A 26440-nucleotide genomic window follows, 5' to 3' on the forward strand; every position below is an offset into this window, starting at 1 on the left:
CTACATACACTTCAGATTAGGTCCAGTTCTTCCCTGCATCACAGCTACATGCATCACCTTGCCTCCCATACATTTGAGACATCTAAATATGAAAGAGTTTTAAGTTAAACCGCCAGAAGATCACCATGCACACACACACAAGATCAACAGCATCAGTTTACATCCTGTAACATGCCTTCTACACAAAAAGCAGGAGGTAATTTGCACAGGATTTGAAACCATGTACTTTTCATAGAAGAAAATTCATTGCTCACTGTTACTCAGGGTATTTTCCACTGCAAAGGTGAAATTTATAATGGAGAGTCAGGTCAGTTACATTCTAAGCACTTTACAAAGTAAATTTGAAACCGGTTACCTTTAATTACAATATAACCTGTAATTCCTCACTGTCTTCATCTAAGCAGGAACAAAATTAAAGAGAAAGGAAAGATGACCTGTACATCCTATTAGATGGAAAACAGGCTTCAATACAGTTGTACTCACTTTCAACTAAGTCAAAAGTAAGTTGTTTTGAAAAAAGCTTTAACTAAAGCACTACCCTGCTGCACCTCATTGCACAGGAAGTCTAGAACAGTTGCAATGTGTTCAATGCATTAGGCAAGCCCTCTTCATATGAGCTTTCCTACAAAATCTCAGGTACTTGGAGACCACATGCAGGCCGTGATAAAACGACAATTTAATTTCAAGATATCAGCAGTTATCGTCTTCTGTCTGTTAAGCTATACTCACTTGGTGCTTCATGGTGTTTGGGTTTTTTTTCCACATGACTACTGTATAAATACCTTATGCCAGCACCAGATTTTCTGTGTGTTGAGTAATATCCCAGGTAAGAACCTCTGGGTTCAACAACAAAAAAAACAGGCATACCTGACAGCCATTTTCCCAATTATATGACAGAGTGTTAAATTAAGAACTGAGTAGCATACTGACCACATTCCAATTATAACTAAGCCATCAAATTCAAGATTTCCTGATACAAACTAAAAAGACATTTTCATTAAAATATATTTTTCCTATCCTTCAACAGCATAGCAGCAGAGTTAACATGCACACCAGCTGCTCTAACTTCTATTTATAAAGCACAGGCATTGGTATTGCAAAAGAATTACCCTAAGAAAAGGGCTCAAACTGTTAACATTTATTACCTACACAACATGTTCTTCCAAGTATAATCCCACTGAGCTTAAACACAGTTATGCATTCACAAGACTTCAGTCAGTCAAATACTGGGAAGGCTTCTGAGTATCTCAGTTGCAAGAACAATACCACAGCTAAACAAAACAATTACTTGCAGCCTGAGAATTTCACAAAGCAACCAATTAAATGCATGAGGTAATAAAACAAGGATTACGACCAAAAAAAAAAAATTATCTGTAATGGGATAATAAACTAATGAGATTGCTCTTGACTGAAGTATCAAAATACAGGCTACTTCTTGAACCCATGGTGCACAGAACCTCCAGTACAGTACTGTACTGACACTGTCAGTAACAAAAAAAACCCCCACACACCACTGTCAATGTATCAGGACATTACCACTCCTCACACCCTAAAAAAACTCCTGCCACCACCATCTCGCATCTTTCTTGGCACTGTGAGAAAACAGCATAAAGGTCATGGAAAGCAAACTTCACTCGCATTCTTACAGGTGGCTCCCCCAGATTAAAGCTGAAGAGCAGCTGAGCAGTGGCACATAGGACCTTCCAGTGCCTTTGCAGAACAGAACACTTTAGTTCCCACACCTCTGAAGCCAACATTTTTCAGCAGTATGCAGTCACTTCTATTTAAAAAGAAAATAATACCTTGTGTTTACTGCTTTTATATACAAGCTGAAAATCAGAAGAAACACAGCATAACTGAACTACGTGGGAAAGAGAGAACTGAGTAATATCCTCTCAGTTTTTGTAAGATACGCAGCTACTGCAAAGAATTCAAAAGAAAAAAAAAACAACCTGGAGGCTCAACTAAGTAGTTCTACATTCAAGCAAGCTTAAAACGATTTGCCAATTATATGGTCAAAAGTAAGAAGCTACAGTCAAAATCTGCCTTTTTTATATCATAACCTATTTTCCAAATGTATTAAGAAAAAATAATCTTTAATGTGAACTTGCAGTCATTCAATCAAGATTCAGCAAATTCTAAACCCACACACTTGATTTGTCATCTATTTGGCTGCTAAATCTGACTGAAAGAGCGATGTGTTACCTTCTTATTATTTTAAAAAAGATTTCTCTTGGGATTGCACAGCAAAGGAATGAGTATGTAGCCTATCTTACACAGGAAGGAGAGATTTTTATCCTTAAAAACAGGAGGTTCGCCCACATGATCACCTGGGACAAACTTGGCTAGTGCAAGCAGGCTAGAAGGTTATAGGAGCCTGGGAATGTTTAACATCAAGAAAGTAATTACAGCCCAGCAAGATCAGAAGGAATTACACAGGAAATGTGAACAGTAACCCTTTCATGCCAAAAAAAATCATGAAAAAGCAAGCTCTTGGCTGCCAAACTATGAGGCTGTACAAACCAATTGCACAATGCAGGAATGGAAAAAACCACTATATATTACTAGACTATAAATTCCCAATGATGTGATAAAGCTATACTTCCAAGAAAAGAACAAAACCTCTGGTCTTTCTTCTTGCCATGTATATGCAGTATAATTAAAGCCCAGAAGAAACACGAGAACATTTCAAACACCACGTAAGAATGGTCAGTTGTCTCTTCTGAATTTTTTCTTTTAGTTTTATGCTGACCAGTCAGTCTCCTCCCTAGAAGGTGGTCAAACATCTTGTTCTTATTTAGTCATGGGAAACTCCATTCCAAAATAAATAGTGCATTATCCAAGCAAGAATGCTAACTCTCTCAGTTATCTATTCCATAAAAATGAATCTCCCAAATTCTGAAATAAACCCTATAGTTCAACAGAATGGGCTCAAGCTACCCTATGTATTTGTTGGTGAAACAATTTTATTCTCTAGGGACACAAGGGAATTTGAGTAATTTAACTGTAGTTCAACCTGGTTACAAAGCCTTCAAGTACCATTTTGGAAAGCAAACAGTGATCATATGTGCATGCTCTTTACACAGACCTGGGAACCATTTTAATGAAGCAAGGGACTTTTAGACTTTTTTTAAGCTCCCCACTAAGGCATATTGTAGTCCTTTATATACCTACCAACAGATAACGCTGTGAAGTATTAGCATGTAACCCTGATCAGACAAGATGTGAGCAATATAGCAACAAAACACGACAGGTTTTATTAATTTTTTTATTACAAGTATGATGGGTATATTCTCATTATCATAAACAAAACTAATAAGCTCCCCTAAAATGTGTATTAGAGTATATCTGATCTACCCAGAAAATGAGACAGAAAGATGCTTTTGTGATTAAAAAACTCAATAAATTATCTTCTTTAAACAACACACTACTTTAGTTATTCTCAAAATTACGAATCAGAGCAGCAGCATCATGTACTATATTTGCAGTGCACCTCCATACCAGCACTTTAGCTTCTCTTCTTCCACCTTGTCACTCAGATGTTCCCTTCTATCTTCCTTTACTATCACACTTCCTTTTCTCATCTGTTCCGTTGGATTCTGTTTCCTTTTCCTTACCCTCACATCTAAGGTGGGCCTTTGCCATCACTAACACCACACATGCAACCAACTCCTGCATGACTGAAGTCTACCCAGCTACCTGCTCAGTGGAATCACTGAATAAATAAAATAGAGAAGAGGAGAAAAAAAAAAAAAGACAGAATAAAATACAGAAGCAGCACATGAAAATTTCGAGCATGGGTATGCAAACAGGGCAGACACAGTACAGTAAAGAAGCAACAATCAAGAAGGCCAAAAAGTCATTGCTGACATTATGCCTGCACAAGTAACTGTAACTCCCATTCTTCAGGAGATATAAATGAAATATGAAACTATTATATTTTCTATTATTTTACTGAGATGGAGACTGAAAAGAGACAAGCACCAATGACCTCATTCTGGAGACAAAGGGAAAGTTCCATTTTCTCCTGCACTAAACTTAATCTCACTTCTAAGGGTGGGAGATTTGCAAAAACAAACTGAACTAACTCTCCCAGTCAATACACATTCTTCTGAGATTAAAGTCACTTCTAGATTTGTCTGTCTCCACAGCAATCAAATATTCAACAGTACAATACCCATACAAGATGTTGGCCAAAAGAACTGCAATAGTAGATGAGCCACTATATTTTCTATGGTTATAAACTCAACACAAATCTTTCTGCAGCATGTAACATCTGTTGATCAGACAGAAAAATACCTCTATATTGTTGCAAGATATTCTGTCTTCAATCAACTTGTACACGTAAAGCAAAAACACTCCCAGCGATACTGCTGTTGCTTTTTCAGTGAGTTATGACAGTTCCAATGTGCATAAAACTGTATCCTTTCTTTCAGCAAGATGAACTGACCATTCTGAGGTCTGTTAGAAGCCAGGAGCTAACTACAAGGACTCTTACCATGCAAATGAATTGATGGCAACAGCACTGGGAAGTGTTTCCCTTACCTGCCAAGTTTAGGCAATGTGTCAGAAGCTGAGCATTCCTTTCATTACATAAATGTGTAACCGATACATCTGCTGGACCCTGAAGCAGCAGTGGCTTATGACAGCGTGCAAAGCTAATACAAGATTCCTTTGCAAATCAACATTTTCCACCTGTCCACAACTACTCTTTACAGAACATCTTCAGAATTTATATCTGAAAACCAGTAATGTACCACTAGTAGTAACGTTTTTTTAATGGAGAGATTAGTAGCATTCATCTTATTTCCAGGAAGAAATACAATTAACTTTAAAAACCTGAACGTAAAGAATGTCATGTTCTCCATCTGTGAACCCACTTTATAATGAAAAGGTGAATTACAAAGATACAAGCTTTGAAAAATATTATTTCTAAATAAAATTGTTTGTAATACAACTAGATTTCAACAGAAAATTAAAACTTTCTCTTTTGGGGGCATATACAGTCAGTCAACTTGTGTGTTAATATTCCCACCCAGTCTCTTCCTAACTGCAAGTATATACGTTAAACATTTTCTCCTTCCCAATATAAAGCAGATCTCTAAATATAACTGCCAAAGACTGAATTATCAGGTAACTATACCATTCACAGATGAGCACCAGAGAGAGACTGCTAAAGGAAACCTGAAATTCTTCTTTGTAAGTAACTTCCAAGAAAGCGTGCATGGTTATTCTGTGCTGACCAGTACTAACCTATACATTTTTATTAAATTTTAACTATTAATAAACACTTTGGAAATGGTCTTTCTAGTGTTTCATTTATGAAATGTTATAAACTGACAATTCAAGTAAACCATTTTCATTATTGAACTGCACACATTTTAAGATATAATTTCACTTACACAAAAAAAAGGCTTATACTATCAAAGATTATTATTTCTTCCATCACCAAAGTCTCCCAGAGTTAAATAAGACCTGGGATACTCTGCCTGTCCTAATTCCCTGGTAAGACAGGGCAGCTGCAATAGCATATTGGTATAGTCCACCATTCAAATGATGATGATGATTCTATTTTTTACTTTTTGTTTTCTAGGGGGAAGATGCTTTTCAAATTATTAGATACTGCCATCAAGACATTATTCTGTTTCCTTGGCTTGCATTTTTGATGGTCCAATTAAAGCCCATTACTTTACAACTTCGGTAATCAACATTTGATAGTTCTTGACTTTTTTGGTTTTTTTTCTGAAATGAACAGCATTCCTGAAACAGGAAGAGACATATGCAGAACAAATCAGTTCTATAGTCACAAGTTTCCATCAACTTATTTAGCAGTATTCTTACTCTAAGGAATCTTTCCGCTTCTCAAAAGCTGATCAGCTAAATCTTTCAAAAATATCTGCATTTCTGTAAGTGCAGTTTGATTTTAACAACAAACAAAAATTTGTTCTGCTTTAATGAAAACATGAAAATAAGCTTTTGTGTCTCAAAACTGAAAAAATATTCACATTCCAGTGAATATCAATATTATATACCAAGTGTCTGAAGATTTTTAGATCCAAAAACATCTTTAAAAGGTTTCAAAACTTTTACAGGGAATTGGACCAATTACACCTTAATAATATCCCAAACCAGCTCTCCTTGCAATACACAGCTACCTTCACAGCATGCTAGTACATAAATGCAGGTTTAAAACTTTCACGAAAACATGGAAACAATACCTAAAACTGGTATGATCCTTGCAGATCTTGATATAGCCTAAATGGAATGTACAGTTTCATGCTTCTTTTAAAGTGAAATCTTACCATGTGAAAGAAACTTACAAATACCTATGATTAAATTACCTGTAATAAAGTCTTTAAATATTGAGTCCATAATTTATCAGTTTTTCTAAATATTTTTTGTGTGGCCACAAAGCCTTTCAGACACCACAGTAAATAAAGGAATTTGAAAGCCAGGTGAAATATACCTGGAAGAAATTAAGTACAGGACAGATATAAATGATGCTATCAAACACACCAAACTCTGTTACAGTTTCAGCATCCCACCTTAAGAAGAACATGCCCTAAACTGGTCAGAAGTGCAAAATCCCGCACTTGACTGGACTTACTCACTGTCTGAATAACTCTCACAGCAGCTGTTGATTAAACCTGGCTTCCTTTACATTTAGGAAATCAAAAAGGCTTCACTCAATCCTCTTGGAGCAGCTCTGACCACAATTATTTCCAGGCTTGTCGCTTTCAAGCCACTGAAATGAGCTACCTAACCAAGAAACTCATCATGCTACAGCTAACAGGCAAGCTAGTTTGTCGTGTTTTATTTTAGCAGTGCATTTACATTGTTCCATCACAAAAAATATGGGAAGATTTATTCTCAAATCTGAACAGCATACTCCAGTCATGACTTTGTAAGCCCTGAGAACAGAGCACATACATTACATATCTTACAAATGTGATGCTTTTGACAACTTATTCCAGTACACTAGTTATGAAAAAAAATTTCAGGCTTTTCCCATGATATTCGGATTAAGTGCACAGTAAGATATATTCTATTTCAAATCCTGTCTCTCCAGAAAATGAGCTATTACAATCACCACTAGAACAGGAAGACCTAAAGCAGGAGGCAACATGGTTTTCTGAAACACTAACAGAAGATTAAGGAACATTGTCTCAAGGAAAAGCAGAACATCTGTCCTCTCCTCCAGATTATTGCATAAGTAACGCTTTTTCATCACAGGAAAAAAAAAACAAACCACCAAAACAAAGTATTAAGTACATCATTATACATATAAGACAACAGATAAACTGGCACAACTTTCACATATAGCAACCTGCAATCAAAACTACTACAAATTACATCACATTTATGTTTTTATAATCTAAAAACTACACAGTGGCAATATATATTCTTGAAGTGCAGGTAGATGATGAGTGAAAAAAAAAGATGTGAGAAAGATAAACACGTAATCATTCTACTAACCAAAAAATTACACAAGGTGTTTTCAGAAATGGCCCCTTTATCAAGGCAAAAATACTTCCAGCCTTAAAATATGAAAAGCAGCCACTAACTTTTGAAGCATTCTGCTCATTACAAAAGTGAAAAGAAATAAACCAAAGCAACAAACTTCTCCAGGATTGCACATACATCTGGCACCCACCTGCTTATGCAAAGACTGGCAACATGTAAAGGTGCCTTTTAAATGCATATTTCTCAAATACCAACAATCCCTGAATAGCAAAGCTTACTTTTTAGCTGTTCCAACCCTAAATAATGTTTAAACGTTGACCATTATTTTAGGCTTATCATCCCTAACAAGAGTACTTCTCAGTTACTGAAGTTTTTCTGCCTTGACAGAGGAATTCCATTTTTAAGAATCATACAGAAAAAATGTTTCGGTATAAATTGTGGCTATTCTAAGCCAGGAAAATGTCCCACAGGTCACTAAGCTACCATCTTTCAGGCAAGTTCTCCATAATTAAGGAATCAATTATAATTTCACAGGCATATTTTATTTTATAAATAAACTCTGCTTCCACAATTTGATCTGTGGGAAAGAATGCCTGCGTCAATGCACCAGCCCTTGCAACATGGCAAGTTTTGAATTGAATGCCAACTCTAGATGTTATAATATGGATTCTAGCAGGGAAAAAAAAGGAGGAAGATTTCCCCCTCACCCGCCAAATTCCCATAAGCCTTCCGATTTTTTTTTATTCCTGCCACAGCACCTCCCTGACATCTGCTCTTTGCTGTTCTAGAGCCAAATTTTAAGTCAATCTGTTGCTAAACACACCAAAAGTGAAAACTGCAGCCTCCATTAAATAGAGTAAAAAGGGCATTTCAGTGGGAATGAGCAAAAGCTGATTCTGTAGTCTTTTTCTGCTGAACACTGCTTTTGATGCTTTTATCACAGTTTTCAATTTGAGTTTGATAGAGACTGAAAGCAAACAGTTTCTAGGACTTGAACCATGCCAAGAGCAAAGACTGGCAGAGCGTCAAGCATGCTCATTTAATTAAGATACCCCCACTGCTATTTTTTATGACTTCTTACATACTTGCTGGAAGTTGGCTGGATGAAACAGAAGGCCACTGTTAGCTCATCTCACTCTCCCTAAATATTCCATCACTTTAGGTACAGAACAAACTTGTGTACTAACTTGGATTAAATTACTCAGGAACACCTACTTAATGCATGAGCCCAGGCAAACAGAAAAATCAAAAGCTGAACAGAACAGTGGCAAGTCACGAAAACAACTGCCCTATATAATTTATTTCCAAGTTGATGAGGACCCTGATGTTACTCTCCAAAAATTCTTCCTCAATGTCTCCACTTACAATAAAACCCAAGTAAAACAGTAGATACTACCAAGAGAACTAAACGTACTACCTAGAGTATATTTCAGGTAGATATAACCTAACACAGGGACTGAGAGCAAACAAATTAGCAATACATTGTAACCATTTCTCCTGTAAACAAACTATGGCAAACTTTCTTCCTTTACTCCCACCATCAAGACACAGGTTTTAGATGAGCTTTATTAAAACTTACTGGAAAAGAAGAATCTTGTAATTGACAAAAAGATGAGAGATTAAATTATTTCAGGAAAAAAGGTAGCCTGAGCCTATGTAAATATTCTTGCACTCTACATTATCCAGTTTCTATTACAATTTTTCCCAATTAAAATTAGCCCTAGACAGCAGAGCTCGGTCTTATCAATTTATTAAGAAATATATCCTTTCTCAAGTTCCCTTTCTCAGTTTACCACCCTAATTTCACAGAATGCCCCCTTACTCTTACAGCATGAACCAACAGAACAAAAGCTCTTGAATTACTTTTCTCAAACCATTCATCATTCTGTGTACTTGTGTTATACTTCATCATATTCATTGTCTTTCAAAGGCTAAACAATCTAATATTTATTTTCCAATTTTTCTTTAGACAAGCAAATTTCCATCCCTGCAGATCACTCTTTTAGCTTTTTTTTCTTAATCTCCTCTACTCTACACCATCCCTTTTGAGGAGGCAATCTGCACCACATACACTGTGACAGCATGCTGTATAGATACGCAAAATACTGATTTTTACTATAGCATTTTATTCCCCATGCTATTCTCCATCACACTTTGTTTACTCAGACTGCAAGTACAAACACAGGTATCAGAAGTTAAGAGAGCTCTCAGAAGTAAGACTCTGAGACACATAGCCCCCTAACGCTGAATATGTGACACTATGAACATGTGAAGACTTATTATTTTGGGCCAGGTAGTCTTTGTTTTCTATCCTTCCACATAATTTTCTCCTCATATCTCACCCACTACAGTCTGCAAATCTTCATCATATGCCCATCAAGGTACCTTCCCAGAAAAAAAAATCACTGGTTTACATAAGAACATAAACACAGAATAAGCAAGTGTAACTGCCCTAAACTGCAGATCATGTGGACTTTTCACCTCTAGGCCTCCTATGAGGCACCAAGCATGCTTCAGTACAAGAACAAATTCGTAATGTAATACAGCAGACCTGCCCTTTGAAAAATTAAGACTTTAGCAGAAAATGCAACAAGTGTATATATGGAAGACAACATTCTACATTCCACTAACCCTACCAGAACTGCAGAAAATACATAATATCCCTGAATTAACTTATTGAAATACCATAAAACACGACAGATACCGTATTGACTCTTAAGGGGTACACATGCAGTCAAAACTAAACAAAGTTTCCATGAAAAAGGTGCATTCTGAGATCTGAAATCACAACTGCCTATCGTTATTTTTACCTGAAAGCTTAAAAACCAAGAGAATCATAAGTCTAAGATTTTTTTTTCTTGATCATAAACAGTATTGTAAAGTTTGCTCAATACTACCATTTAAGGAAAAACACAATAGTGTGATTGACCCAACTCTCTGTGCTTAAAACACTCTGCTAAAAGAACAAACTATTTGTGAAAATAACAAAAAACAGCTGAAGGCATCTGGGTGGTCTCAGTTTCAGCCCTGTAATAACAGAACAATCCCTTCTTTCTAAATCTAATGATAATTTGTTTTCCTTCTTCAGTAAAGCCCAAAAATGTGTTGATGACAAAAGCAATAAAACCCACAGAACATGCATATTAATAATTTAGGACATTTTACTAGTAGACTTATAACTTCAAAGTGCTTGATTCACCATGCACAAAGTATGCTTATATACAGAACAGAACTATGCCAGTTTTAATAGAATGATCCTTTTTGATTCCCTAACAGTATTTTGGGGGTTCATGTATTTCTACCTTTAGGACAGTGCATACAATTAGTGGTGACTGATGTTGGACTGAACGCCTACATTTAAACATTATCGCCTTGCTTCCTAAAACCATGGATCCACCTTAACTCTTCACCTGTTCTGTTTTGAGTGAGCTGAGCAACATCAAGAATTGTCAAAAGCTTATGTCTTAGTGTATGTAGCACTACATCATTGAAACAGCAGCCTGATAGAAATCTGAGATTACAAGCACTCACAGAAAATTTACAGACTGTAACCTCACTTAGGGAGGCTAAAAACCCCATTAAAATTAAGATTTTTATCATTACTATTTAAAATCAATGAAATGCAGAAGACTGAAGTGTGCTCAAAACTAGACAAATAAGTAACAGGAACATGCCTATTTTCTATGGTTCATCCAAAAGAACCACAAAGATATATATAAAAAGTGAAGTGGCGAAGACACATGTATACAACATAAATTACATCAGTCTAAGATGTGATTTGTCACCATGCGTCACTTTCAGAATGTCATCCCTAGAGAAAGGTCCTTAGAAGAGAAGAAAGAATCCCTTGAAATTGTCCCTTACAACAGATGAATAAAGCACCAAAAAAGAAAAACACCACCTTTTAAAGGTTTGTTTAGTTTGGTTTCTGCTTTTAGGTGGGGTAAAACCATTAAATACTTCCTATAGACATTTCAGCCTTCAGTTACTGATGACACAGGGCTTCATGCAGAAGACACTGAAACATTGCTCTGACTGATTTGCCAGCCAAAATCAAAGTGCAAAAATTCTCCATGAAACTGTTAACTTAGAAGATACCAAAGCAACTTCAGTGATAAGTCCTAGTAAGTCTGCCAGGAGTGGTTTCTCTCCCTCACAACCCCTATACGTATCAAATTTTCTTGGCTGCTTTTCCATCTCTTTTGCACCTGATTCTCCCAGGAAATACCCAAACAAGCCACAGGAATACCCAGCTTCCCTGCCTCTGCAGTGACTTGCTGTAACAGAGGTATTTCAGCAGGGCTGGGATAGTCCAGCTCTGAAGCTTATCTCAGCACAAGACTTCTTCTTGGCATTAACCATGATACTTTTCCTAAACCAACAATCTTGGGCTCAGACTTCCTGAAAAGCAATAAAGGGCTAAGCCACAGAATGAAACAGCAGGACACATATACAGAAATTAATATCCTATAGCAGCCTCTAAAAAGTCCAACTTTAAAAAAAAATATGTTAACTACACAGTACCGCATAATTTTACCCTTTACATGATCCCATGAAAAAAACCCTCATCATTCTGCAAAAAAATAAACCACAAATAAAGTGACCGCAAGGCATTACAATTCTGTAAGATGCATTGAGCTACGTATCCTCCCTTTCCATGTTTGCAGTGGAAAGTAGACTGACAGTTCCATACTAAGCCGGTTCTGGTATCAGGACACCAGCTAGCGTCCCTTCAGGCAAGACTTTCAGTACTGTAAGTCTTTCAAAAAGATGCAAGAAAGAACCAACGATAAAAAGAATAGTTCACTGTTTAGGTGAGGAAATAGTTCTTTCCTAAAATGGTAACAGACTGAAGTGACAAACCAAAGATAGTCTCTCCTTAATTTATACACTTTCACATCCTTATTTAATACACAGTACAGTTCTACCACAGTTAGGTTTATGGTGTTTTGATTACATTTTTTATATTAATTAGGAAGAATTATCAGATTAAGATGTATTGCTCCACAAACCATGATAACATTTCCTACGTTTAATTACACTATAAATATCCATGAAATCAGGCCCTTAAAAAAAAAAGCTTGAATATTACTTACACTAGATTTAATCAGCTTATTAAGGACAAAACATTACCTGCAAATATAGTACTACAATAAGTCAAAGACACACTTAATTAGCGAATATCACGTGAAGAACAGGATGGTTTCTACCCAGTTGTTCTGTGTGTTTTCATGAAAGGTGACAAAAACAATAGTAACACTGAACAAACACAATACAAAGAAGACAGCATTCTCCAAATGCCATTTTAAACTGACGTTTGACAAAAAAACTCTTTGTTATACCAGCAAGAGAAAACATAAAAAATCATCACAATTTTTTATTTACAAAATTAAAAAATCATTACAGATCCATGCTAGACATACTATTTTTAATCATTACATTCTGAAGAAGTTTTTCATCCAACTTTGATAAAAACAACATGCAAATACACTTCATGAGAAAATGCTGAACTATTCTTCAAGCATCACTGTTCTCTTATTTGCCACTGTTAGCCTTGTAAAAATATATACTCCTGTTTTCAATTTTGTTTAAAAAAATCTTTTAAAGTAAAAACACGTTGTGGATCTCTGTAAGTGAATTATAATGAAACATTAAGTCTAAGCAAATAAGGACAGTATTTTAACTTGACTGGAGGTGAGGATGCACATAGAAAAATCTCTTACTGCTGCTGAACCACTAGTATCTTTTATTGAAATCTTGAAAACAACTTGTTTCATTGGAGTACACTCCCACTGGAGTACATCCCTCAATGACGTTAAAGAACTTCAAACAGACAAAGCAACCAACAAACAGCAACTCAAATGTAAAAAGGGAGGTACATAGATGGTGACTGAATCTTTTTCTTCTTTGATCACATTTAACCAGAACACTGAAAAGATTCTGAAACACTTCACGGTAATTTCTCAGTCCAGTTTTACAAAAGAAAAAGCATACAAACATTAAAGAAAGGAAACACTGTAAAATTTCCATTAAAGGATGCTAAACTAAAATGCAACAGCTACCTAAGGCTGTCTGCATCTACTCATGTAACCTGTGTTAAACATGTAGCAGCTTACCACAACCGAAAGCAGGTCAACTACCTCTATCTGTCTCCCCAAAAAAACCCTAGCTTACCATATGTAATTTCTCTGTGTTCAGATAGACATAGAATCAAAAATTAAAATATACTGCAAGGATATGAACTATATTCTTTCAACATACGCACCTTATACATCCTGCTGCTGCTATGGCCAATAAAATATTTCATCCATCTTAATTCCTAGTTCAAGGAAAACAAAAAACAGAAAGTTCCAATACCTCAGGAAACGTATTTAGCAAAGGACAGAAAATCATATTAAACACAAAACAGGCATATATTTTAGAAAGTGGTAAATAAATAATAAACCTACTAAAACATGTTTAGCCTTAGTACAACAGCACATCCTCTGAGGCTTACCATACATTAACAGATTAGTTATTGTATGCTAATTACAAAATATTGTAATTACATTAAAATATATATAATATTTGAATAAATATTGCTAAAATAACTGATAAAATCCACACATTCTTGATTTTACCATGTACTTTTAAAACTCTCAAAGTTTCTATAATTGCAACTGCAGTAATAGTTCTCAGCCAACTTCAGATCATAGTTGTACTTTCACCATTTGACCATTTCACTTTGACCTGACAATATCCACCTCTTTAGGTACAAATAAATACATGAAACCATCACCAGTTTCATACAGACATTTAAAACATTAAAGCACTTCCACAAATAACATATTACCTCTGCACATACAAGACCTCGAAACACCCCAAGCCACAAATGAGGAACACTCCTTCCATCTAATGCAGCATAATCATTGAATCTGTGTATCAAAAACATGTATGTATAACAGTCACTATATATATATATATAAATTTTCATGTAAGAAAATCAGAAATACCTCATCATATGCTGTTACTGTCATTGCTAGTCCTGATATTGTCACAAATGAGATCAGAGAATCATACAAAGGAAACTAGTATCCCCTTCATAAATGCTTTGATAAACATTTTAATTACAAAATTTCAGTTACCCCACAATCTATTACTTTTAACAGCCTGCTCAAAAGTTAAAAACATTTGAACCATACCACAGTGCTAGTTTTCTTCTGGTCCTCCAGTTATCAACACCCAAGAATATTTTTTAATTAAACACTAAGAACATTACATCATATCACAAAAAAAAAATTAAACATACACCTTAACTGTTGTAAGCTTTTTTCTTCGTTTTCCTTTCTCATTTTTTATGAACATCAAGTCTGAAAAAATCCAATTATTCTAGCTACTGAAGCAGAAAAAAATATACACTCAACCCTGAAATACATATTTTGCTTTGCATAAAAAGAACTTCAAAAAAGAAGTTAACTTAACTAGTGCTGAAAATAACTAGCTACAATAAGGTTGGAGGGGCAGGGGGGAAGCAGCTCAGTATTTTGGTTGCTGCATGCCCTTTGAGAAAACAAAAAACCTCACACAAACTACTGTGATTCAAGGGAGTTGTGGGTTTACTCTATGTTATCTTCCTCTTTCCTTTTTATTATGGAATGATAATATGAAAGGCCCTTTTTAATGGCATATTACAGGTTCAAATATGCAAATTCAAGACCATAATTTCTAAACTAAGTCTGCTAACCTACACAGCATTTAAGGGCTAGACTGTGAACTGAGACTACAACACACACATTAAAAAGCTTCAACGAGATATAGTTAATGGGGGAAAAAAGAAACTTGAGCACAAGGCAGTGTAAATTGAAGAGCAAAAGACTGGCAATGAAAGGTAAGATGTATCGTGTATCACATCAATTTTAATTCAGGCATAGAACTAGGCAAGTCATTTAACAGAGCATGACTTTCGGACAAAATAAACAAGCCAATCCCTCCCATTGTTTCAAATCTGCCACACTGCCGACTTCACCAGTCTTTCCAAAACTCTCTTAAGCTGCTTTCAAACACTTCCCTCCACATCGTGCCAATACCAGCCACGTCAGATCACTTAAAACTTGTGATATGCTGTTACATTACTACCAATATAAGAAGTTCTAGCGGGTTCATAAACCGGCAGGCCCCAGCACCAGCTACGCACAAACACTGCACCCATTTGCTGCAGCCTGAGAGCAAATGAGAACCCCTTTGGCTCCCAGGTTCCTGCCCAAATCTAAGGAGGACGGCACAACGTATTTGCACTTTTATGGAAGCAGCACGAAGGTTTATGAAACCGCGCTGAGGTCTAAGGGTCAGGAGCTCAGCGCGTAGCTCTGCCTGACGCTGGCGGGTGATGTCACACCAGCCAACCGCTCCCACAGCTCTGCGCCACAAAACCTGAGGGCATCGGCCGCCACCCCTCATCTTACGGCCACGGGGGGTGGTGGGGGGGGGGGGGGGGGGGGAAGTGTAGTGAACTGTGTAAGTAACTTTCACGATTTGCAGAAGCCAGCGATACACACCCTTTCTGCAGATCTTTATTACACAGCACATCCGCTAACTGCCGCCGTTAACTCCCTGTCGCTGCTTCCGTGCGGGCGGGGGCCAGACGCCGCCTACCACAGCAGCCCCCGGCGCCCGCCCGGCGCCGCGCTCACACCGGGCCCGGCAGCCGCCCCGCACCGAGCGCCCCCGCAACCCCGCACCGCCGCCCCGGCCTCCGGCGGCGGGAGACACGCGGGCCCCCCACGCACCTCGGCGGCCCGCGGACCCCGCCACAGGAGAAGGCCTTCCCCTCCGCCGGCCGGAGGCGCGGCTGCACCACGGGCGCGGAATCCGCTGCCCCGTGACCGGGCGAGCCGCGGGCCCCGGGGGCGCGGAGGCCCAGCGGCAGGGCGCGGCGAGGGACCCCTCGGGCTCGCCAGGGGCCGGGCCGGGGCGGGGCAGTCGCCCACCTCCGCACTGGGCTGCCGCCGGGAGCCACTGCCCCGCCGCCACCGCTTCCCGCCCGCCAGGGGAGCGACCTCCCCAGCCCCGCGCCGCCGCGGCCCGGCAGGGGGGAGCGGGTGCAGCGCGCCCCACGCCGTCCCCGCGGCCGCCCGCCCCAGGCCGCAACCCCTGCCGCCACGAGGGGAAGGGAACTTACAAACGCGCCCCTCTGCGTGCCTGCGTCACGCCCCCGCGACGTCACGGCGACGGCGCGGTGTGGCGTCACAGCCCGCGGGCAGGCCGTGTGCGTGTGGGCGGCCGGCGCTGCAGCGCCCGCCCGCGGCGCAGGCGCAGTGCGGGGCCGGGCGGGGGGTGTTGGCGGGAAAGCAGCGGCGGCTGCCGGGATGCTGGGGGCGGCGGGCTCCGTCGGGCCGCAGCCCCGCAGCCCCTGGGGCACAGCGCTGCAGGGCGGGCTCCCCAGGCACCACTGTGCTTGAAGCGAGGCCTTCCCTTCCTGATCAGCCCTTGGTGTGGGGGGAACAGGGCTCCCAGCTAGCCCCAAACCAGATGGTCATCATGCTGCACGTTAGGGGTGGTGGGATTGCGGATTTTGGGGAGGCAGACTAGAAAAATGAGTCTCTGGAAAGTACAGGAGTGCTTCTGGGAAATGGGTGTGAGGGACCTGCAGGCACTGGGTCAGAGGGGAGGACAGCTGGCTGAACACGAGCCAGCAGTGTGCCCAGGTGGCCAAGGTGGCCAAGAGCATCCTGGCCTGTATCTGAAACAGCGTGGCCAGCAGGACAAGGGCAGCGATCGTCCCCTTGTACTTGGTGCTGCTGAGGCCGCCCCTCGATCCTGTGTTCAGTTCTGGGCCCCTCACTGCAGGAGGGACGTAGAGATGCTGGAGCGTGTCCAGAGACGGGCAGCGGGGCTGGGGAAGGGTCTGGGGCACAAGTCTGATGAGGAGCGGCTGAGGGAACTGGGGTGGTTTAGTCTGGAGAAATGAAGGGGAGACCTTATCACTGACTACACCTACCTGAAAGAAAGTTGTAGTGAGGTGGATGTCAGTCTCTTTTACCAAGTAACAAGTGGTAGGATGAGAAGAAATGGCCTCAAGTTGTGCCAGGGGAGGTTTAGATAGGATATTACGGGACAGATCATCTTGAGTGCAATTATACAGCACATATAGGACAATCAGGTGATCAGGCCCAGCCAGCATGGGTTTATGAAAGGCAGGTTCTGCTTCACTAACCTGATCTCCTATGACAAGATGACCTGCTTAGTGGATGAGGGAAAGGCTGTGGATGTTGTCTACCTGGACTTCAGTGAAGTCTTTGACACCATCTCCCACAGCATTCTTCTGGAGAAACTCGCTTGAATGGGCATGTGCTTCACTAGGTAAAAAACTGGCTGGATGGCCAAGCCCAGAGAGCAGTGGTAAATGGAGTTAAATCCAGTTGGTGACTGGTCACAAGTGGTGTTCCCCAGGGCTCAGTACTGGGGCCAGTCCTGTTTAATATTTTTATCGATGATCTGGATGAGGGGATTGAATGCACCCTCAGTAAATTTGTAGGTGACACCAAGCTGGGGGGGAGTGTTGATCTGCTTGAGGGCAGGGATGCTCTGCAGAGGGATCTGCACAGGCTGGGCCAATGGGCCAAGGCCAATTGTATGAGGTTCATGTATGTTGAAAGGAGAACTGCCGGGTCCTGCACTTGGGTCACAACAAGCCCAGGCAATGAATGCTACAGGCTTGGGGAAGGGTGGCTGGAAAGCTGCCTGACGGAAAAGGGCCTGGGGGAGTTGGCCAGCAGCTGTCTGGCTGTGAGCTGGAAGTGTGCCCAGGGAGGTGTCTGTTTCTGGGGTTTTTTCCCCCAGATAACAAGTGATAGGACAAGAGGAAATGGCCTCAAGTTGCTCTAGGGGAGGTTTAGGTTGGATATTAGGAAAAATTTCTTCACTGAAAGGGTGGTCAAGCATTGGAACAGACTGCCTAGGAGGTGGTTGAGTCACCATCTCTGGAGGTATTTGAAAGATGTATAAATGTGCTGCTTGGGGAAACAGTTTAGTGGTGGACTTGGCAGTGTTAGGCTTACATTTGGACTCGATGATCTTAAGGGTCTTTAACGATCTAAATGTGTGACAGAAATAAGATAATAGCAGGCTGGGCAGGAGGGAGATGAGAAGGTACAGAAAAAGAAGGGAAGTATAGAATACGTAGGTGAGAAGAGGGAAATATGACATTCAGGGGGGGGAAAAAGGATTTTTTTTTCCTTCTTCTAGCCATCTGTTCTTCAACAAAGATGATCCTTATGGGGAAGAAAAGGACTTCTTCCTGCACAGCTTCAAGAATATTGGGCACTGGGGCCAACTCCTTTTCCAGTATCATCCTGTGATGTGGGACTGTCTCCATCTTCACAACCTCCTCTCTCACATGTGCTCTGCCAGGACACCCCCATCTCCTGTAAGCCTGCACTCAGCACAGCTGTTCTGTTGTGCTGTAGCCCTTTGCTGGAAAAAGGGGATGACAGGAACACCCTATCCACTGCTGGAACAAAGAATCTGTGGAATAGCATTAGCACAGCTCCTGAGCAGTGGGAGCAAGCGAAAGGGGGGAAATGGGGTTCGGCTAAGCTTTCAATTCTGATAGGTGTTGGTATCATGTGCTTAGAATCATGATGCTGCTGTGGTATTAAGGCCAAAAGCACCAAAAATGGCAAAACGAAAAAAGGTCTGTGCGTGTGAGGATACAAAGAATATGTAATGCCTTCCAAATATCCACATTTCTCTACATGTACCTAAGGCTAAAATTTGAACAGTGTAAGTTTATACAGTATGCTAACAATTAGAAATATATTTAAAGTATATGTGCAGTTTTCTGCCAATCTGTTTCTGCAGCTTACCAGAAAGTGACAGCTAAGGAAGTAGATGCCCTGAAAACTTTTTCCAGTGTAGCCCAAACAATAAAAAAACCTTAAAAGTTCAGGCTCTTTTTTAACTCAAATTTCATGGAAATGTAAGTGAATTAGTTATCTTGAACATAAACACAGTTTTATGAATACAGTAACTTCACCTTGGCAAGTGAAATGTGCAGTGATATAACAGACAGACTGGCACAAAGTCATTTTAGAACCAAAGTACATTTATGATACGATACTGTCCTTCAGTCATGTGTTCCTCTTGGAGTCTCTGTATCTGAAATAACTGTTCCTGTGCTTCAGAATACTTAATTTAAAAGTCATTTATGATAACAGGAACTGAAGTTTAAACATACTTCTTCTTCACCTTTTTGTGTCTACTAAAGGTGAAGTGTTTTGCAGTTACAGAACCTATAAAATACAATTAATTTAAAGGTGAATCCTCCAAGTGGTCTTAAATAATTATAATTCCTTTTGATGTCATACAAGTCTTAACTGTTGCTTAAGCAAAACCATTACTGTGTTCAGCGTGCGCTGCCTTTCTGAACCGCAAAGGAGACCAAATTAGCATACGATGGTTCTTGATGTATTACATGCCACTTGGAGAGACACAAAATATTCATTCTGATATGCAAATGTGTTTGTGCTTTTACCAGCTATTAGTTTTCATTTAAAAATATAATAAAATACTACAATGGATTTATCTGTTGCTGGCGAAAAAGAAAAGAGATCTGACAACAATATAAACTCCCATTATAGACTGTTTTCAGTATTCACAGAAAAGATCAGTTATTTCTCATAGTGAGTATATTAATTTTGCTCAAACCTCACTTCATCATAAACTGTAGAAACTTTGTAGCAGCAGTAATTAATGTCAATCTGGAATATCAAGTTTTAAAACAATACTGGGAAAAATAATTCTTTGTGACTTGTTGGAGGTAATATTTCGTGTGGAGTAGCACCTTAACATCCTAGGTTACGATATTCTGAAGTACTGTTTTCTTGAATATTTTACAGAAAAGTATATTGGTGATCTCACTTCTATTTTACAGGCTTTTGTGAATTAGTTTTTCTTAAAAGCAAAGTAATAGAATTAGTTTATACTTCAAATTGAAAGTAAGCAGAACTTAGTAACCAATGAACAATTAATACAATAGAAAAAAATGAAAGCTATGGTACCTGATGAAGATATTACTTTGTCTCTTTTACAGCCTACGATGGACAAAGATATACTGTTTTAAAGATTGTATTGGTAATGATTTAGAATAAATATTATGTAGAGAACGTTCTTCCTCCATCATCTGTAACTATAAGACTGGTAGTGGACTATCACATAGAATAAACTGAAGACTGTACCTACATGATTAAGAATTTTATGACGTACAATACTAACGTGCACTGCTTAGAATTAGCATTAGTAGTTTAGGGTAATAAACTGGCTACAAAAAATCATAGTATTAAAGTGCATACTAATTTTTTCATATTTAGCAATGTAGTTTATCTTCAGAATTAAATCAATAGAGGTGTTTGTACAGTAATGCTTTTGCCATGTATCAGTGCAAGTGGAAATGCCAATACAATGTAATAAAGGGGGGAACCACTGCCTTCTGTAATGCTTTGAACTGAAGCCTTTGTGGGCAGAGCAGCTTGAACAGACAACGGTAATACTTCCCTCCCTCCTATAATTCTTGAAGTTTTAGAACATTAATTGTTAGTCTGCTATTCTCTCTTGCACATACGTGGAGGAATTTTACTTCACATTTAGAGAAAATCCACCCAAATGTGATAAAGTATTACTGCATAGTACTAGTTTGGTTTAGACCAGGTAGAGAATGTTTTCGGTTAGTTTTGGTTTAGATAGTCAAGTTTGGAGTACTACAGCAGCCTTTGAGAATATTATGCTTTTTTAAAGGTGATTAAGATATTTAAGTTCACTGGACTAGAGCACACTCAAATAGTTTGGGGAACTTGGACAACACCAATCACAGGCTTTGAAAAAACTCTGTAAGTACCAGACTTCTGCTTCCTCCAGATTAAGCCTCCTGCTGGCTATTTGTACCTGTTAAATATATAAGACGGTTAGGTTTTAATGTCTGCATCTGGGTTCCCTGGCTTCGAAACAGCAGTGATAATTCTGACTTAAACATTGTGATGATACATTAATAAATATGAGGTAAACTCTTTGAAGTTGAAAAATATAATGAGGTTTAAGTAGATTCCTTTTTGTCATCATTAACCTGTCAAATCTTTAAATGCTGAAACACTGCTTTTGGGGGGGAAGGAGAAATGCCAATTAAGATAATAAAGAAGCCAAGATCCAGATCAACTAAGTAGAACAAGCAAGTAAAATAAATATGGGTGAAAAAATCCAAGGAACAGAGCAGATCTGAGAAGAAACAGCTCAGAATGATGAGAAGAAAATCTGAAACCAATGCTGCCAGCAATTGGAACAGCAGTTACTATGTTACTAAGAAACACCTTTGCATAAAATTCAGGGTGGACGCGTGTTAAGACAACGTGTCAGAGAAGTCTGGGCAGCAATTTAATTCCTAAAGTCTCAAATGGATCTCTGATGCCCTATAAGTTCCTATTTCTTCTCTGTAAGAGCCCACAACAGCTACCTCAAAGGGATGAATCCCAGGTCTTTAGAGTTCAAGTACCAGCAGTGTTAGGGGATGGCCAAATGGAGGTTTTCAGATAACAATTTTGATCTTATCTTAAAACAGCCTGCACAAGGAGACTGAAACTGGGCAGAGATCCATAAGTGGAGTAGATGATAGACTTCAGTCTGCTGAAGTGGGAGAAGATGGACTTGCAGGAGTAGCTAGGAGTAAGGATCAAATTTATGGACAGCAAGCAGACTGGTGTTGCACACAGGAACACATTCCATTTCAAATCATGGAATGGATCCAAGACGCTTATTTTCCTATTTCCCCTTACAATAAAATACATTTGCAGGCTACAAGTCAAAACCTTACAACTTCATTTGCACAGAAGATAAGAATCCATTACAGTTAGTGGTCATCCAGGAGCCAAAATAACAGAGGTCTGTGTGGTGGATCACCCACCTAACCATAAAGAGAAAGCAAGTACACGGTAATTGCTCGGTTAGTCAACCTTTGTTCTGTTTTAAGAAAAAGGGTGGACACACCTAACTAAGAATGGTATCATCATGTGTAAGTGCACAAAAGCCAAAATGATGCTGGTTGGCACTTTCTAACTTCTCAGGATGTGATTTCTCAACCTCCTAATATTCTTTCAACATAGCTGTTGTGTTGTGATATGTAGAAGGCCAGAATTTATATCCATTATTATTGCTTCATAGAAGAGAGTAGGAACATATTTTAAGTATTTATTATCCTTCTTTTGAGATGACACTTTCAAAAGCTTCTAAGAAATCATAAAGTAAGAAAAATCTCTTTGAACTGATTTCGTACCAGCTTAGGTTGACTGATTTTTCAAAGACAGCAATAGATTTCAGCAACATGAAAGGGTTGACAGGTGATGCCAAATAAAAATTATTTAAGAAAAAAAACCCAAGCTGCTTGTTCTAAAGTTTTCATTTTATGCCCAACAAGTTGATCTCTGTCCTTCAAGGTAATAAAATACTGTGACAAGCCAAGAACACATAGTTCTTGTCTCTTTTTTTGTTTTTCTTAATGAGAAGCCAAGGAAACCCGCATGACTGAGAGGAAACTTGCAGGCTAGCAAGCAGGAAAAAGCAAATTCACTTCTCTCAGCATCATGAAATATTTTTTACTCCTACTGTGGACTAAAAAGCCTCTACAAAGAACTACAGCGATGAGAAGGAAAAAAAAAACCAACAAACTACTTTTAAGAAATGGAAAGATAAGAAATACAAGTACATAAATAAAAATATTTTTTAAATGGGAGGATTGAAAAAATGACATTACACTTTAAAATATGGTAAAAATAACCTTTCATGGACAGACTTAAAGAGAGGGAAGCGAAACTGAAAATAAGCACAAGATTAAATGGGAAGGACAGAAATGAACGAGTCAGAAGTAGTGAAGAGACTGTTTCGTATTCATTTGGGAAGAAATTTCCATAAAGTGTGGACAACTTAGAAGTAACAAAAGGTCTATAAAAATAGCTGTTCCTAAAAAGCAGTTAAGGAAACATCTGAAAAATGTGCAGAGTTGTAAGTCCATCAACCAGCCCAGCTGCCACACATCCTAGGGTATAAAAGGTATTTGCTACAAAACTTCCTGTAGCCCTGTCAATGAAGCTTGAAAAGAGGGAAAAATGCTAAAAGACCAAAAAAATTCTTATATGGCCTTCTTTTTCCAAAGAAAGTGTAGAATACTCTTTGTAACTGCAATCCAGGAAATAATACTTTACCGCTATGTATCTTATTCTAAAAAAGCTGTATAGCAACAGAGGATGCTGTGCTTCAGAGACTGAAGGATTAGATTATTTTTGCTTAGAATTTTGAGTTAGTTCATGAAGTCATTATGTTGATAAACAATAGATTCTTCATGAAAATAAACTTTTTGATGTAGGTTGCAGCTCACAGAGAAACCTTTCTAGACAGTGACTAGAGCAGGAACCCTGCACAGATAGCCCTTCTTTTAACACCTGACTGATCTGCGGCAAGGATACACTGCTAGCCTTCTAGTTGCTTTGTCACACATTCTCATAAAAATCTTCATTTGTGTGTGGTTTTGCAATATGTCTGTGCTGTAATACAAAGAAGTGGCTCTCTGTGTTTCAGTTTCACAGTGCAGAAGACTTGATCGTTGGGTCTTCACCTCTTGCAAATGGTTGTCCCGGGGTACAATCTGCACAGGACATACTGGGAGCGCAAACTGGCATACATAGCACTGTCTAGCAGAGCTGCAGGGTCGGGGATGAGTGAATTGCACTTGAGTTACAAGATAACGTTTTTAATGAAAATTGCAATCTCCTGTGTTGCTTCTGGGCTTGTTTTACATCATCCTATAGGTCTTTGCAAAATGTATGGTAATGGTATGTATGGGAGAGCAAAGAGTTTTCTTCATTTTAACCTCAAGATATTTAAAATAGTTCTTTAACACCTCTTACTCAGTATTTCCATTCTTTCATTTTAAAGAAATAATTTGAATACTTTATTTGTATGATACCCAATGAGCAAGAAAACTATATTCTCCTTTTCTGGTTAGGCACTGGGGCAAGGAAGCCTTAATATTATTGCAAGGTTTCTCAGAGGACCCCAGATAATCTGTTCTGCCCAGACAGCTAAATAAGATGGAGGCTCCCCTTAGAGGCAAACCAGATAGGAAAAGGATCCTGGTATGGAAAAGCTGAGTGTCACTAAGCTATTGGCAGTCTTCTCTGGAAAGCTGGGGTTTTTTTGCTTCTTGTCTGCTCTATATAATATATATTTAAAGTTGTGTTTGTTGTTGTTTTCTTTTACCATTACTGGCAATCTGTAATTTTTACATCCCTTGTCTTCAGTGTACTTCATTACACAAGAGAGTTATAAATACATCTAAATTTATTTGGTCGACTTCTGTGTTTATACAGTTCCCACTGAAGTGAGGTCACTGAACTAGAGAACTGACTCTCTAACTGGTTCTCAAACCCCTGTAGCATCATGCTGTCATTCTTGGCACGTGAAGCATGACCTCTTGTCCCACAGTGGCCAGGCATATTACCAAGAGGTTTTATCATAGTCACTGACTCCACATTTAATTAGTAATATTTCTTTTCACAGCAGTGCATCTACATGGCAGTTTTATTTTTTGTTTCCATTAATAACTCTATGGCCTACAGACAAGTGAGAAATCAAAGGTCCTCCTAAATGCTTGCATTTCTGGTAAAATATAACATGGAATAAACCCTTGAAAATTATATTCAGATTTTATGTACTCCTATTCCCTGACTGAATTAAAAATCATGGGAACCAGCTTTGGTCAAATGTGCTGAAACCTCATCACATTGACACATCACCAGCTAAGTTTAGAGTAAACTTCTGGATGCAATCAAGTGACCCATGGCCCTGGCAAAAATCTAACTTTAAGTCTCATGGGGAAATAATTTCTGGCTCTTAATTTAAGACAAGGTCAAAGGAATTGAGCCCTGCAAGTCCTACAGTTAAAACCCAGAAATCCCATTTTGATTTGAATAGTGAGCTTCTCTGTTGCTAGCAGGTATGTGTGTAAGAGTTAGCAAGGCATGGATCTCCTGCTATTTTGCCCTTAATGTGGAAAAATCAATCACCCTTTTTAAATGGCAGACTTCAGATAAAACATGCAGTGCCTCAGCGGTTGTGAAAAAGCTCTCTTTTCCCAAGACTTTGATAGGAAGAGGAAGTTAAACAGAATTTTAACCTTTTTTGTGAGTACTTTTGAAGTGACTGAGGACCTGATTTTCATTTATATCAAGGCTTCTGCATTAAGCTTAAAGAACCTTAAATGTGCATAAGCTGTAATTACAATCTAGTCCCCTGTCTCTCCTAGCTTAAGGTATGTAATGACCCTGAATCTTTAATGTCTATAGATGCAGCTCCAGGGGAGAACCTCTGATGTCCAGAGATTCAGCTCTAGGGAATAGTGACAGCCTGGCAACAGCCCAGAAATACGATTAAACAGAAGTCTGTCCTCTGAAACCCCCAGAAAATCAGTATGTATAAAAGCATTCGAAATGTATTATTATTCTTTATACTTGCTTTTTTCAGGATTCATATCATACATATCAACGAAACCAACTGTTACAGTTTTTAATCACTGGTGAAGAAGCCTAATTTTGTAGTTTATTATCTGAGTAGTTCACATAATCGACACATTTACTGTTATTTTATTTTTCATATGTATTATTTTTACGTAGGTATATTAAAAAGGGGTGTTAGTCCATAAAGTCCACCAAGAAAAAGCTAGAGCTGTACTTTAAATGAGCAAAGCCAGTTTACATGTTTTACCCATTAATACAGTGAGTGCCTAATTTCAGAGGGGGTGTGTGAAAAAAATCCAATGCTCATATAGTACATTGTGATCCACAAAGTCACGCAAACACAAACCCGGATTTTAGCTTTAAAAACATAAACAGTATGTTCTTAAAAGGACAGTATAAGGCAAGAAAAGAAGTTGTTCCAATCGTCTTATTAAAATTCCTGAACC

The 26440-nt window shown here is 38.9% G+C and overlaps 1 protein-coding gene across 7 annotated transcripts in view; it reads right to left on the reverse strand.

Moving 5' to 3' along the window:
* The window catches only part of ZNF438 (zinc finger protein 438), a 57679-nt gene extending 40950 nt beyond the window's left edge, over positions 1–16729 (reverse strand). For 5 of the 7 annotated variants that reach the window (XM_040589527.1, XM_040589529.1, XM_040589520.1 and 2 more), the window contains exons 1-3: positions 16622–16729; positions 14297–14378; positions 13730–13783 (exon numbers count right to left, since the gene is read on the reverse strand). The gene's annotated coding sequence lies outside the window, so the exon portion shown is untranslated. Of the gene's footprint in view, positions 1–13729; positions 13784–14296; positions 14379–15998; positions 16194–16621 lie in introns of those variants that run through there. The other 2 variants (XM_040589522.1, XM_040589523.1) reach the window with 2 other exon arrangements.
* Between the last annotated feature and the right edge of the window lie 9711 nt (positions 16730–26440).

The sequence above is a fragment of the Falco naumanni genome, chromosome 4 (genome assembly GCF_017639655.2).
Source record: "Falco naumanni isolate bFalNau1 chromosome 4, bFalNau1.pat, whole genome shotgun sequence".
Classification (NCBI taxonomy): Eukaryota; Metazoa; Chordata; class Aves; order Falconiformes; family Falconidae; genus Falco; species Falco naumanni.